Source organism: Hyperoodon ampullatus (genome assembly GCF_949752795.1).
Source record: "Hyperoodon ampullatus genome assembly, chromosome: 3".
Classification (NCBI taxonomy): Eukaryota; Metazoa; Chordata; class Mammalia; order Artiodactyla; family Ziphiidae; genus Hyperoodon; species Hyperoodon ampullatus.
This window is the reverse complement of record NC_136916.1, coordinates 33,273,641-33,289,995: the sequence shown is the minus strand read 5'-3', so window position 1 is coordinate 33,289,995 and position 16,355 is coordinate 33,273,641. Positions and strand designations below refer to the sequence as shown.

Below are 16,355 nucleotides of genomic sequence, written 5' to 3'. Positions count from 1 at the left end.
CATCACCAAAAAGTCTACAAACAATAAATGCTGGAGAGGGTGTGGAGGAAAGGGAACCCTCCTACACTGCTGGTGGGAATGTAAATTGGTTCAGCTACTATAGAGAACAGTATGGAGGTTCCTTAAAAAATTAAAAATAAATTGGAAGATTGGGATTGACACGTATACACTACTATATATAAAATAAATAACTAATAAGGACCTACTGTATAGCACAGGGAACTCTTCTCAATACTCTGTAATGACCTATAAGGGAAAAGAATCTAAAAAAAGAGTGGATATATGTATATGTACAACTGATTCGCTTTGTTGTACAGCAGAAACTAACACAGCATTGTAAAGTAACTATACTCCGATAAAAATTAAAAAATAAAATAAAATAAAATAAAAAACTAAAAATAGAGCTACCATATGGCCCTGTAATCCTACTCCTGGGCATATATCCAGAGAAAACCATAATTCGAAAATATACAAGCACCCCTATGTTCATAGCAGCACTATTTACAATAGCCAAGACATGGAAACAACCTAAATGTCCAGCAACAGATGAATGGATAAAGGAGATGTGGTACAGGGACTTCCCTGGTGGCTCAGTGGTTAAGAATCTGCCTGCCAATGCAGGGGACATGGATTCAAGCCCTGGTCCGGGAAGATCCCACATGCCGCAGAGCAACTAAGCCCGTGTGCCACAACTACTGAGCCTACGTGCCACAACTACTGAAGCCTGTGCGCCTAGAGCCCATGCTCCACAACAAGAGAAACCACTGCAATGAGAAGCCCGTGCACCACAACAAAGAGTAGCCCCCGCTCGCCGCAGCTAGAGATAGCCTGCACACAGCAATGAAGACCCAACGCAGCCAAAAATAAATATAAGTAAAGAAATAAATTTAAAAAAAGATGTGGTACATATATAATATAATGGGATACTACTCAGCCATAAAGAAAGAATGAAATAATGCCATTTGCAGCAACACAGATGGACCTAGAGATTATCACACTAAGTGAAGTAAGCCAAAGACAAATATATCGCTTACATGTGCAATCTAAAAAAAATGATACAAATGAACTTATATACAAAACAGAAATAGAACCACAGACACGGACAACAAACTTATGGTTACCAAAGGGGAAAGTGGCGGGGGGGAGGGATAAATTGGAGTTTGGCATTAACCTATACACACTACTATATATAAAATAGATAACCAAGAAGAACCTACTGTGTAGCACAGAGAACTATGCTCAATATTTTGTAATAACCTATAAGGGAAAAGAATCTGGAAAAGAACAGATATATGTGTATGTATAACTGAATCACTTTGCTGTACACCTGAAACTAACACAACATTGTAAATCAGCTATACTTCAATTTAAAAAAAAAAGAAGTAGGAAGCCTAGTCTCTTTGTCTCATAGCCACTCTTTGATATGTTCTAACTCTGATCCTTATGCTGACTTCTGTCATTTCTTTCATTCCACTTTCTAATTCATTAATTCCCTACTCATCTGTGTTTAGTAGCTATTTAACTCATCCATCAGTTTCCTGATTTTGTTTATTTTTCAGTGCTATAATTTCCTGACAGCCCACTTGGACTAAATGACAGCTAGCCAGCAGGTTGCCTTCAATCAGACCTGAGGGTCTGGGTAATGAGCATCTCACTGGGAACTTCCAAAGACCAGAGGCCTGTTTCCAATTTTCCTGAGTTGTGTAAGGTCCAAAGGTGTCATAAATGACCAAAGGGTGTATCTTCCCCGGAAAAATGAAAATGGATGTTCCAACAGCCAACCTGGCAGAGATGAGGCAGGTTTAATTTGATGGGTAAAAGTAAAGCAATAAGATGGGGTTTCCACGCAAGGTATCATAAGAAATTCATATCAGTTATACAGTGTTGTTGGGTGCATTAAGGTTCAAAACCAATAAATTATAGGGTAATAATTTCTTTGTACCATTAGATGCTTTGGCAAGAATTTCCTTTTTACTGATTTTAAAATTGTGATCACAGCTTTCCTTTTGTTTGCACTGGCCTGACAGACCATGGTCAGTCCTTTTATTTTCAAACCTTTAAATCACTTTTTTCAAGTTGTAAATAGTAGTACATGGTGGTATAGTTTGGCTTCTCTTGTTTTACACAGTTAGAGAATCTTTTTCTTTTAAAAGAAAAGTGAATCTAGATGCTTCTTTTAAAAGCCACCGTTTTCCAGTTAAAGGAGGCCCAGTGACACATGCCTCATCCCCTCTTTCTTCCCGACACACCATTAATGACAGGAAGGAACGTCTAACCCCTAATGCCAACAAGCTCGCATTTCCCCCAAGGAATGAGACTGGAGGTTTGTTTTCTAAAGAAATATAAACCTCCCCAAAGCAATCAAGGAGCTGGGGAAGGACAGAAGAGAGAGATGATCAATCCAGGAGGTCTGTGTCTAACTAACAGAATTTCCAGAAAGAGAGGCTAGAGAGAAAGAATTTACTAAAAAAAAAAAAAAAAATTAAGCCCTAAAGCCAGTCTCTTGATCGAAAGGGCCCACTGAATACCCAGCACAATAAATGAAACAAATCCCCACACCAAGGTCCAAACCTTCATTTTGTAGATGAGAAAATAAAAGCTCAAAGAGAAAACGCGGGGTGCCCAAGAGCACAAACCAGGCCAATGTCGGATAGAGCCAGGACTGGGCATGAATACAGCCCTCTTCCCACCTCTCCTGCCGCCTGGAATGCTTATCACACTTCTAGTTCACATCTCCCCAGGTCCGCTCAGTCATTCACCTTCCTCCTTCTCTCCCAAACCACCCAGGGAGAGCCAGTGTGACAGTGGAAAGAGGGTGAACTTAGGATCAGAATCGGTGCCAGTCTCAGCTCTGCCTCTTACCAGCTGTCAACTTCCTCATCTGTAAAATGAGGCTATTATGTCCAGCCATCAGAACGATCCATTAAGTTCACAGATCCAGAAGCCCTGAGACAGGTTGAGTTAGCTGGCAGTGGGCACAGTATTGGCTTAGCTGCTTCTGCTTCTGTGGACCTGAAGGGTGGTCCAGAGACCAGCAGCATCACCTGAGAACTTGTCAGAAATACAAATGTCAACCCAACCCCCCTCTGACCCGACCCCGACCTACTGACAGAGCTTCTGGGACAGGGCAGCACTTGGTACTAACAAGCCACCCTCCTGGTGATTCTGAGGCAGGTCGAGTTTCAGTGACTGAGCTACCTGTGTGACTGCGCCACCTAGTGGTAGACGGGCCTAAGATACTGCGCGAACATTCAGCCTGAATGACTCAGGGAAGGAGCTGCCCTCTACAAGACTGTAAATGCTTGAAGGCACAGACTGTGCCATTCTTTCTAACCAGTATAATCCCAGCACTTAAGCACCATGATTAATAAAGGGCCTACAGTTAATGAATATTTATTGAATGGATGAAGACGAATGAATAAAGTTGAACAAAGAAAACACACGTCCTAACTCCTATTCTGTCCACAAAGTATTGTGCAAAACTGAAATGTCTTGGGATGCAGCCTGAGGCCCAGTGGCGCCAGTTCAAGAGGTGGAAGGAGACAGGGGCACCAAGCCACCACCTGCAGAGGCCACTTCCAGGCGCCCAGGCACCGTGTCTGAGGTCACAGCAGCCCTAGGCATTCATCAGGGGACCCCCTTGGGTGGTCAGCCCATCCCAGTCTGTCCAGAGTATGAAAAGGCCAGGGGGGAGACTTGTTCTAGGGCGATGGGACCCTTCCCCCACACCACTATGCCAGTGAGGACAGGGAGCAGAGAAGTAGGGGACAGGGCATTACATACTGGTCTGCACTTAGGGGCAGGACCAGGGCAGAAAGTCTAGCAAATAGGGAGGGACGGCGAGAAGGACAGTCACAGCACGACAGGAGGGAAAAGCCTGGAGTCCAGCAGGGTGGGGGAGGGACTGTCCCTGTGGCCGATGTACTTCTTCCCAGGGCTGTAAGCAGCACAGGCAGGGCGGGGACTTTCCCAGCATTGAGCCTGGGAGGAGGAATACTGGAGTGGGGACAGCTTGTGATCCCCACATGCGCAGAAGAGCCCCGGTAACACCAGACTGCCTGCTTTCATAAGCACGTTTGGTTATTTGTTCCCCGAGTTTTCCCTGCGCAGCTGGAAAGATGCCCCTCACTTCTGAACCCTGGGCCCTGTTCTGCGCCCCCGTGAAAAACAATTACTGGGAGCCAAGTCACTGCTGACCCAGTGTGTACCATGTGCCAGGTCCCATTCCAAAAGGTGTTCAACAGAACCATCTAATCCACAATGCAACCAAATGAAGTGCACCACTGTACATGTGAGGAAGCAGTGGCAACGAGAGGGTAACCGGCCAGCCTACGAGCCACGGTCGCCGCGTCCGCCGTGCCTCGAGCCACCTGCCTCAAGCCCAGGGGGCAGTGTTCTGCTCACCTCTGAATCCTGAGCACACAGCACAGTCAGTGCCCAATGAAGAAGTCACCGCATTTTACAGATGGGAAAACTGAGGCCTTTGCCTGTACTGTCCCCCAGTAGATGGCGTTCACATCGTCACCACTCACACACAGTAGAGGAGTCTGGGTTTTTAAATACTTGTAGCAAGATGACCCAGCATGAGCTACTGGGGTTACCCGAACATCTCCAACCTCTCTGGTTCCTTTGGGTCTTTGACGCAAAGGAAGGGGGAGCGGGGAGGGAAAGAAGGACCAAGGGAGAGAGGGAGGAAGGGAGGAAGGACAAATGGAAGAAAGGAGAAGATGAAGGAGGAGGAGAAAGAGACAGACGGAGAAAGGAAGAAGGGAGGAGGGGGTAGAGGGAAGGGGGGAGGACGGGGATTCTCAGATCTTGGGGAGAAACTCAGCAAGTTTCTGCAGGCAAATTATGCACCCAAATATCTGACTTTTAAGTCACTAGGTCTTTCTTTATGAAGTCACAGTAAAATGCAAACTTGTTTTTAAGTGGACTAGAGAAGAAACAGCAGGGGACTTCCCTGGTGGTCCAGTGGTTAAGACTCCACGCTTCCAATGCAGATCCCTGGTCGGGGAGCTAAGATCTCACATGTGGTGCAGCCAAAAAAAACAAAGCAGCAGCAAATTCACTTCCTAAAGTAAACACAAATACACATCTAAACCTGGATATGCACCAGCCACAAAGAGCAGGACAAATCATACACTAATTACTGTTTGAAGGAAGATCCGATTGTTAATTGCCGTGTGTTTCAGGCATTCCACATGAGTAACTTACCTGAAAAGCTTTCCAATCCATATGTCAGGAAAGTTGGTAATTAAACACTTCAACTTCCTATTGACTTTATTAGAGACAGGATAATCCTTACACAGTTAGATAATTATTTTATTTGTCAAGTGAAGTTGATATTTAGTTAGGAAAGTGTTATCCTTACAGTCTTTAAAAAAACAAAACAAAAAACCCTGGGACCTGCACTCGACAAGGAGCATCTGAAGCTGCCTATATATGGTGTATAGAACCCAAAGAGGTTTGCCAAGCACGTAGGGAATGGCGCGTGGAACCACTAAGCATCTTTCCTTAGCTTTATCTGCACAGGACCTTGACTTCATCGACTCAGAGACTTGCTTTTAAGTAATGCCTGCTAAAAGCAGCCTTGTGATATAACATCACTTGGGGGGGTGGTTCTTGATAAAAATTTTAAAAGCAAAATCCCAACGTAATCGTGAGGCAACATCAAACAAAACCAAATTGAGGGATATTTTATAAAGGGACTGGCCTGTACTCAGCAAAAATGTTACAGCCATGAAAGGGAAAAAAACAAACAAAAAAAGACAGCAATTATTCCAGAATTAAAGGAGACTAAGGGACATCATAACTTGTAATCCTGGTTTAAACCTGGAGCCAAAAAAAAAATGGTTTTGGCTATGAAGAACAACTGGTAAAATACGAATAAGGTCTGCGGCTTAGATGATACTGTTATATTAATGCCAACTTCCTAATTTTTAAACATTTTAAAATTTATTTATTTATTTATTTATTTTGGCTGCACCGGGTCTTAGTTGCGGCACACGGGATCTTCGCTGCAGCATGCAGGATTCGTTTCGGTTGTGGCATGCAGAGCTCTTAATTGTGGCATGCATGCGGGATCTAGTTCCCCGACCAGGGATCGAACCCAGGCCCCCTGTATTGGGGAGCACTGAGTCTTACCCACTGGATCACCAGGGAAGTCCCACTAACTTCCTGATTTTGATCATACATTGTAGCTCTGTAGGAGGACGTGCTTATTCTTAGGAACATACATTGAAGTATTTAGAATTAAAAGGGGCATCGTGTCTACCATGTATTCTCAAATTGTTCAGGAAAATAAAGAGAGAGAAAAACTGAAGAAATTGATGAAGCAAAGGTGGTGAATGTTAATACTTGAGGAATCTAGGTGATGGGAATATAGGAGTTCTGTGTACTATTCTTGCAACTTTTCTGTAAGCCTGAAATTACTTCAGCATAAAAAGTTACTAAAAACAGGGCTTCCCTGGTGGCGCAGTGGTTGGGAGTCCGCCTGCCGATGCAGGGGACACGGGTTCGTGCCCCGGTCCGGGAAGATCCCACATGCCACGGAGCGGCTGGGCCCGTGAGCCATGGCCGCTGAGCCTGCGCCTCTGGAGCCTGTGCTCCACAATGGGAGAGGCCACAACAGTGAGAGGCCCGCGTACCGCAAAAAAAAAAAAAGTTACTAAAAACAAAAAAGGAACCTTGTAGTGGTCATGCTGCTTCTCATTGGTTCACAATTTGGGGGACTTGGAGAACAATCCATTCATTCATTCATTCAGTAATATTTACTAAGCACCTGTTATGTGGCAGGCCTCATTCCAGCCACTGGGGATACCGTAGTGAAAAAAGAAAATCCCAACTCTAAAAGGGAAATGAAGCAACTTGACGTTTCTGGCAAATCCCTACTTGGATGCCTTGAGCTCATGATGTCTTCAACTCAACATGTCCCAAGGCCAAGTCTGTCATCTCCCTGCCACCTCCACCAAAATACCAGGACCTCATCAACGTTCACCGTCTTGGGAAATGGCACCCTACCCTTCCCGTGACTGAATTGGGAACCTAGCCACTGCCGCCTCTATCAGCTCAATCTGATCCATCATCTGGTCCTGTTGGCTTTACCTCCTAAATATCTCAGGGATCCACCTGCTTCTCTCCATGTCCACTGCCACGTGGAGGAGGCCCCGGTGGTCCCCTCCCTGGATGGGGAGGATGGATGCCCTCCCCAGGCTGGCCTGATTCAACAGCCAGAGGGATCTTTTCAAAATCCACCTCCCAGTACATCACAGCCCTGCTCACAACACTTCAATGGCTTCCTGTTGCATTTGGACACAAAGACACCTTTCTTTTTCCTGATACTTACTTAAGTAATACCCCCGTGCATGTGACTGTTTAATAAACGGCCGACTCCCCCCACAGTGAGCTCCACGGGGGCGGGGACCACGCCTGGCTTTGCACACCACCGTGAGCACAGAGTTGGCTTTGAATTAATATTTGTTTAATTAGCTGGATAAGCAATTAAAATACTTAATGTCGGGCTTGGACCAGTGCATGGAGTGTGGTGCCATTCACTGCCACAGGGGACCTGGGGGAGGGAGGCGTGGAGGAGATGCTGGCTTTGCAAAACGTGAGGGAGATGTGGACAAGACGCCCGGCAGGCAGCGGGAAACAGAGGCCTGTGGTTTGTGAGGCTGACTTCAGGAAAAGGTACGTGCTCTGGTGCTAAATCGAGCTGTGCGCCCCTGAGCCATTCCTGTAACACACGCTCTCTCTGCCCTGCAGGAGCTGGGGGGGGGTCACATTCGCCCCTGCCCTCTAACAAGCCACCAGTCATTTGCATAAAACTGTCCTGCCCCTGCCTGCTGTGGACACTGGCTGAACACACGTGTGGCCAACCTACTTCGCTCAGCATCTCTCTACGTGCCGCCCCCAGCACTGGGCACCTCACCCTTTGTGCAGAGGTGGCAGAGGGGTGCCCGGGGAAGGCTGGCTGAAACAAATCAGAAGTTTTCTGGTGTGAAATGCTTTCAGAGAGAGAGAACACAGCTGTGATCCTTGATCACATTCATTCATTTCATTCTTTCTGGGACTTGGAATCCATCAAGCATATCAAATTATGGCAAATGAGTCCAGACTATGCCTCGTTTTAAACCTGCTGATGTGATAGAAACATCAATGCTGTTCTAAAAATAATAATAAAAAATTCGGGCAGTTCTGTTATTTCACATTTAAATTAACTTCCATTATGGATATCATAATTTTCTGAGAAGTACCATCTTGTTTCTAAAGCCACCATGTTTTCGTTCTCTGAAGTGGTGGTCTCGGGGGCCAGCCCCTTCGTTTCTGCCAGCTGTGTACCCCACGGAACTCCTGGCTTCCTTTCCCAGTTGCCACTGCCCAGAGGCTTACGAGAAGTCCAGTCCGCATAGGCCGGGGTTTCTTAACCTGGCACTGGTGACATTTGGGGCTGGGTCATTCTCTGTAGTGGGAGCTGCCCTGTGTTAGCAGCATCCCTGGCCTCCACCCCCAAGATGCCACCTCCCACCCTACCTCCCCACCCACCCCTGATGTTGTAACAACCAGGAATGTCTCCCAGCCGATAAGCACTGTGTGGACACCTCTCTGGCCCCCCCGTGCCAGGGTTCTTAGATGCTCCGCCACTTGGCTCAGTCAGAGTCTCCAAGAGAAAAAAGAGAATAGCATTTGATGACAGCTGTGAATGAAATAAATGGGGGCAAAATGAACTTCACTACTTGCTGTTGCCTCAAAGTCTGGAACCCAGCTCATCTATTGCTGTCTGTAAGGAGCAACCATGTGGCTCTCCTGATAAATAATCAATCATTTATCAATTCCAGTGGATTTTCCTTAACTGCTGTTAGGGCAGCTTGGCAGGCCAGACAGAAACCGGCGGGAAGTTGCATTTCTCAACAGGCAAAGAGCTTCTGATGGCCACAAGTACGTCACTGTAGGGCCCCCAGGAGTGCCCCGTGTACGTAAGACTACCCTCCTCTCCTCTGGTCCCTCACTCGGCTCCCAGCAAGGTACTCCACTGACCTGGCTCCCGGAAAGCTCTGAATCCACCCACTGAGCTTGGTTTTGGCTTGGGCCAACCCCCCGGGGTGCTCTTCACTCTGGACACAGCACCCCAGAATCGTCCCAGGCTGCCAACATTCAAGCCTTTCCTTTTGCTACCTGAGCCTGGGTGCAGAGGTGCCCAGTGCCACCTGCAGCTGGTCTCTATTTTTTTAGAGTTGTGGAAGAAAAGCAGGGATCATCAAAACCAAAAGCAAACACATTTACCCTCCGTTATTAAAACCTCCTGAATCTGCATCTGAAGCGGCAGTAACTGCCACAGCTTGTCTAATGCCACAGAAGGCAGGCAGGAAGGACAACACCTTACCGCGCCCTGTGCTCTCTGAGTCTGGGGGCTGGTCAGCCAGGTGGTCTGGTGGGGGATGGATAGTTCAAACCAAGGAGGATGTGCGGACAACAGACAGGGATCGAAGGTTTCGAGGACAGTTAGAGCACGTGTGTTTGGGAAGGCCATATGAAAAGAGGGAACGGGTAAGGGCAGGGCTGGGGTGCAGACAGAACCCGGGGGGCAGAGGGGAGCCTGGCGGGGGCTGCAGGGCCCTGCCCAGAGCAGGAAGCAGAGCATCTGAGCTCATGTCCATGTATGCCCTAGGGACCCCAGGTGAGTCTCTGAACCCCTTTGAGCCTCTGGTTTAACCTCTGTGGAAAGCAGTATAAAATAAAAACATACCAACCCACTTGGCTATTTAATTCCACTTCTAGCAGTTACCCTAAGGAAAAAAGTCATGTAATTATATATTTACATACAGGGAGGTACACTACAATGCTGTGTGTAATTCTGACAAATGGAAAAGCACACCAAATATTACATGCCTAAATATGAGACTAAGTCAAAAAATTATGACAAGGCCATAAATCAGAACACTTCAGTATCTCTGGTAAGATACACTGTTCCCATTAATGAAGGTGGAAAAAAATGATATGTTCTGAACAATTCTATTTTGTGTTGATTTATGACGTTTTTTAAAAAGTCTGTAACAACATATGCAAAACTCTTAATAGTGGGTAGTAGAACTATCTTGGCACTTATGTATAGTTTCCAAATTTTTCATAATCCGCACGTATCTTTCTTGTTGTGTTCAGGAGGAAAAGTGATTATGGGGAAGAAAGAAGCCAACTCCTCAGCGGGGGCTAGAAGACCCCTCCCAGGCTCTGCTTAGCTGCGCTCACAACACAACTGGAGCAGCAAAAGATGCCCCATGTTACTGTACAATGTACAAGAGCAGGAATTACCTACTTGTGAACGTTTTTGCTTTTTTGTGGATTTCCCTGAAAAATGTTCCAGTTGTTACAGTCAGTCTTGAAAGCCACGCAGGCTCTGCTTATCTGCAAAGGGTCTCGCTTCCCATTCCAGGGCCTGTGGCCCCTCAATGCTGCCTTCCTGGGACCCGTGTCAGCCCCTCCGGGGGGGCAGTTGGATGGAGAGCCAGGCCGGGGAACCTTATCTGTAACTGCTGGTGATTACACAAGCCACAGCAACAGTTTCACACACAGAGCAGAAGGCCCAAAAGGGGAGGACCTTTGTGGGGCTTTCACAGGGGATCTGGTGGGGATATGGGTCTTCCACCACTACCAGCTGGTCTCCAGGCTACTACCAGTCTGCCCTGCCCTCCTTCAGGGGAGAAGGATAATATTTGTGTTTCCAAGGCCTTATTATAAAGTCTAGAGGCACTGGTGTGGGGACAGATTATTCTGGTGGGATTTTCAGATCAAAATCAGTTCCCACCAATAAAAATCAGAATCTGGATTAGACAGCACTGGTGTATTTGGTTTCAGAGACCCACAGATACAGTGCACATGCTTTCTTTTCTTCAAGGTGGGCATTTCAAGGCAGCCACATACAAAACTGTGATGCAATTGTCTGGCATCCAGACATTCACTCATCAGCAAACCTTCCTGCATATGCCTGCTGTACAAGAGGCAATATGGTGGATGCTGGGGCCACGTCAGTGACAGATGCCTTCCCTGCCCTCAGGGGGCTCCCAGACATGCAGGAGACACAGGCATGGATCAAACATCTAGGTGATTTACTGTTTCATTCCGCATGAGAGGAAGAGTTCCAACCCAAGTCCACCCTGCAGGGCCCTGGCGGAATGCATTACAGGCACATTTTATCTGGATAAAGGGGTCAGGGGGGCTTTCTCCAATGGAGTAAGAATTCAAGCTGAGGCCATAAGGAAACAAAAGGAGTCGAATGGGGAAATGGTTAGGTGTGGGGAGGGGGTGGGAGAGAGGAGGAAGGGACAGGTGAGCAGTTTATCATCCCAAGAAGAGGAACACAGCACAGGCAAAAGCCCTCACGTGGGAAAGGGCTTGACTACAAGTGGGAGTCCATTTTTATTCATTGAACAAGAAGTTCTGTGTGTTAAACTAGTGCATCAGCCTGACCTGCACGGCTCCTACCCACTTCTGTGTGAAAGCGCCCTCACCTCCTCACACAGCATATCCCATTCCTGGGCAAGTCTGCTGGACGTTCCTTTCCTAAGGACGGCCCAGCACAGAGCTGACACTGTGAGTGGAGTCATGGTTCTGGAAAAGATACAGAAATGATTTCTCCATGCATCTTGGTGAATCTCAGCACAGGCCGATGATGAAGCAGTAATGGAGGCACTGCTGGGGAACTGAGGGGATTTGGTCCAAGTGTTCCACTCTCCTTGATCTCACTTTCCCCAAGGAAAGCATTTAGAGAAGCTGCTCTTTACTTATTTCTCCAGCCCAGATCCCTCAGGCCCACACGGCCCTCGGTCTCCCCAGCGACTCCACCTCTGTGTCTCCTGGGCACCTGCACCCAACCGTCTAATGCAGGAGCCTCGAGCACACCCCACGGCCACGTGTGTCTCACTATCTGCCCATCACCTCCCACCACCCGGCTGTCAGGACAGAAAGCTGGGACTCATCCTTGACTCTTCCCTCCCCCTCAGCACCTTCTCCCAACCCCGTACCCTACAGTTATGGTGCTACCCGCAAAAAAGAGGTGCTGCAGGCACCCTGCCCAACTGCAAGGATGGCCGAGGATATAACTGGTGCCCCTGGAGCTGCTCGGCATGGCGTCCTGGCCCCCAAATATATCTCAACACCATCTCCTTCTCTCCACGCCCACTGCCACCCCCCATTCACGTCAGCAACATCTAACGGGACCCTTGCTTCTCCACTGGCCTCCTTCCAGTCTGCTCTCCAGACAGCAGCCACTGCGAGTGGGATCACGTGACTCCACTGCTCAAGACCCCTCTAGCTCTCTGTTGCTCTTAGACTCGAACCTCAACCCCCTACCCCAATCCGTGCCTCTCCGTGAGTGGTCTCCCACACCCCCGTCGCCCCTGCTCACCCACCGTCCTCCGGCCACCCTGGCCTGTTCTGGCTCCTCGAACCAGCCCAGCTCTTCCCAACCTCAAGCTAGCGCAGCTCCCCGTAACTGACACATACTAGTTGCTTAATAAATACTGACTGAGGAATAAATCAATCTCTTTTTTAGATATCACTCCTATCTTTTGACAAGTGCTAAAAGGCTGTTGGTTCATCACTGGGCTCCCTGGCACATGCCTAAAGGGCAAACTCTGTATCGTTTTTTACCGGAAAAAGAGACCATATGTTTTACGTACAGGTGGTGAGGCAGCAAAATGGACTTTTTCTTAATGCACGGTATTTTACTGGTTCTAAATGCAATCTTCTGAAACATCACTGAAATGGAGGAGCATTTCATGATTGATAGTACGTCATCACTGAACTGGCAGCAGTTTTTTCTTGGAAGCACATAAAATAATGATGTATCTTGCGATCAAGAGACTTCTAGAAAGCACGAAATGCAGTGTGTAAAGACGTTGGACGCGTATGTTCAGCTCGTTTGGGCGTTCCACCTCTAGCTGGAGGCAGTGCTGCTGGGCAGCTTGCAATCACAGCAAGCATCTCTCCAAAGCTCTAACTCTACCCCATCCTTCTTGGGGGTCCATCTGGGTCCCCGAGAGCACTGAGAAGACAACCACTTGACGGTTCCCCAGACTTTCACAAATCCACCCACCCACACACCCACCCCCAGCTCTCTGTGACCCTTCGGAAATTCTCTATAGGCCAAACTCTCTTTTCGAGAGGCCCAGTTTCAGAAGCTACCTCCCTACAAAGCTTCCTCTCATGATAATACACACCTAGTCAAGTTCATTTCATTCCACCTTTTGTTATAAACCTGGTCTTGACGTCTCCCCTATTAGACTCAGAACTCCCAGAGGTTGAGGAAGGGATGTTCACATTGCCCTCCGCCCTGCACGGTGTTTGGTAGGTCAAAGGTGTTCAATATGTTTGTTGAACCGACCGAAATATCCCTCCATCTAAGGCAATTTGCACCAAGAATCTTCTGCACTATACAATCGATTCCAAACTAAAATGCCAGAGACCAGAAACCTGGAGGGGAAAAAAAAAATCTAATAGTTGATTTCAGAAAAAAATAGAAATTCTAAATCTCTTAAAACATACCTCTGAAGTTTAAAAATGTGCAAGCTTTATTAACACTCTGCAAATACTCATTTCTGAGTGTGCTCCGATAATGCATCATTCCTAATGATCACTGGTCTGAATCTGAACCTGATTCCCTCATGCTTAAGTTACACAAGATTAAGGTGGAAACAATGGAGGTGGAAAAACAGTCCCCTTCCGAACTGTGCCATTTCAGCTGCGCATACCCTTTCATGCATGAAACGAATTCAAACCTTCATTATTGCATACAAATCAGAAAGGCTTAAGTATCACCCAAAGGAAGTGAAACAAATAATACATATATACGGAACAGAAGATTCTAGAGTTCCATTCTCTAGTCTAGAGGACATTAGTTCTTCCTATCTAGAAAGAATAGAGAAAATCAGCCACTACTATAATATCAGCAACCAAGGTAGGGACTGCAATGACCTAGAAATAGGGAGGGGTCAGAGGCTCCAGGAGATGGGAACCAGACCAGGAGTACTGTGGCAGATGCCATGAGAAGAAATTCTGGAAGCCAAACTCTTCCTTCTCCAAAGACCACTCTTCCCCCAGAGTAACTGGTAGAATCTGAAAACCCAAACAGGGGGACCTAGAAGGGGCAGGTTAGAGGTTTGAACCTGGCTCAGATCACCTGAATACATGAGAGCAGGAAGATTCCAACTTCATCTGTCATTACCCAGACCCCAGAGTGCCCCTGCCGTACATCACAGACAAGCATCATTGCAAATGGGTCTGCTGGTGTGCGGTGGTCAGCTTCAGAAAAAGGAACAAGTGGGTAGGGGTGGGGAAGTGATGGCCTGTCACCTTTGTACCCTGGACACAGATTAGCAGCAGAAATAAACCTCGGTGCCTCCCAGTGCATTTGCCTGTGTTCACTGAGCTCTGATTCTTTGCGAAGCAACAACATCTGGGGAGAGGGGGGAGGTGGGAGAAAGAGGAGGAGGCATTCGATGAAGTATCACATGACTCACGCCTCTGAGAGGTGGACTCTGGGTGTCCAGCTCGGGCACCTGGCCGCTCTTGGTTGTAAATTGCCAGAAAAATCTGAAACCTCTCTCTGGGCTCTAACCTTTAGCTGTATTCCTTGAAACTACACCCTTTCCCCAAAGAAGTTCAAGATTCACACGGTGAGAGGACAACCTGCCCCACAGATCTGAGGGTTACCGCAGAGGACCACTCAAAGAAAAGACGGGTGGGTAAGAGAAAAGGCGACCCCCTCAAGGAGTTTTCCCTTGAGAAGGTCTCACCATGCTCAAGATCTCTGGTATCTCTGCGAACAGAGAAAAGACACAGACATCACTGTCCATCAAGCAAGCCAAATTATTTTATTATTTTTCAAATAATAAAAACAATGCCCTGCACTTGCTTGATTCAAGTGTCCCACAGTCCAAGGCACAGGCATTTGTGTGCTCAGCACCGCCAAGCCCAGCAGCTGCCCTGTATTTATTCCATTAAGCTCACGGAACAATGTAATGGACAAAATGCCTTAAACAGAGATGTAACGGTATGTACATATATGTGTATATGTGTAAACATATATATACATATATATAAAATGTACATTGCCTCTGATTTTATTCCTATTTCCAATATAAACCTACATTGGACTAAAATATCCTCATTTAACTTCCTTTGCTTTTTCTAATGTCATAACATTTAAATCGATCAAGTTCCTATTGATTTTTAAGCAGCTGAACAGGTTGAAATGGCAGGCTTCGGTCGCAAGCAAACTGGCACAGCTGTTTTCAAACTCAGCGTTCTGGACAGGGAACTCATCTGTTCTTCCAAGACTCCCTACTTTGCTAATGCAACCTCCGTCCTTGGAACGACTGAGGCTCTTCACCTCGGTGTCTCCATGGCCACCCCACCTCAGTGCCTCCTAGGCCACCCCCTTCACCCTTACCCCCAATCTAAGCAGTGCAAGTCTGAGCTCCTCCACCTGCTCAACGGTGCTGTCCTTCCTCTTTCTGTTCCAAGCCAGCGCCGCTAAGTCTCACCTCCCCAGCACCTGCCTCATTTTGACCCCGCCTCCCCGCCTCCAGTCCTGCTCCCTCCTTTCCATCGTACTTCAACTGACAAATTAATCTTCCACAAGTACTGTGACCATGTGGCCACCCTATTCAGTACCACAGAGAACTCCCTCATAATGTGTAGGGCGAGAGTCCATACTCCTTAGCCTGTCCTTCAAAGCCCTCTAAAGCCTGGCCACCGCCCAACCAGTCTGTGTGATATTCCGCTGCTCCCTCTTATACCCCTAATGCCCCAACCACCCACTGGCATCTACACATGCTCAGAGTAAGTCCACCATAGCTCACGCCGTCCCTTGTACCTGCAAGTCGCTTCAGCACGGGGTTCTGTGTATTCAAACCTTCCAGTTCTTTAAACTCCAGTTTTAAAATGTCCAACCTCCAAAAGCCTTTCCCTTACCACTTTAGACGGAAGGAATCCTTCACCTCTAACTCGGATGACACACTTTTTTCTTTGCTAGGCATTGTGGGTGTTCACCCTCCCACCCACCCCACGACCTCCCTCTACGGGGAATTCCCTGACGGCTGGCATCTCTCTTACTCTCCCTGCATCCTCCACAGGGATCTAGCACCATGCCATGGCCATAGCAGTCACTGCACAGCACCCAAAACTTTGTAGCAGTCTGTCTAGGTGTCCCCCTTTCCATTCTCGGACACCCTTCAGGCTGTCCTATTCATAAGGTAGGGCATTTTCCCAACTAAAATAGAATCTCCCTGCTACAATTCCAAAGCAGGTCAATATTCCCACCTGATCATGCACTCTTCCCATTTTTTGAAATCTGCCCA

At 47.4% G+C, this 16,355-nt stretch overlaps 1 protein-coding gene across 3 annotated transcripts in view; it reads right to left on the bottom strand.

Moving 5' to 3' along the window:
• Positions 1-16,355, bottom strand: part of ARNT2 (aryl hydrocarbon receptor nuclear translocator 2) — a gene marked incomplete at both ends in the record, with an annotated part of 188,741 nt that overhangs the window by 171,689 nt on the left and 697 nt on the right. The window lies entirely within an intron of this gene.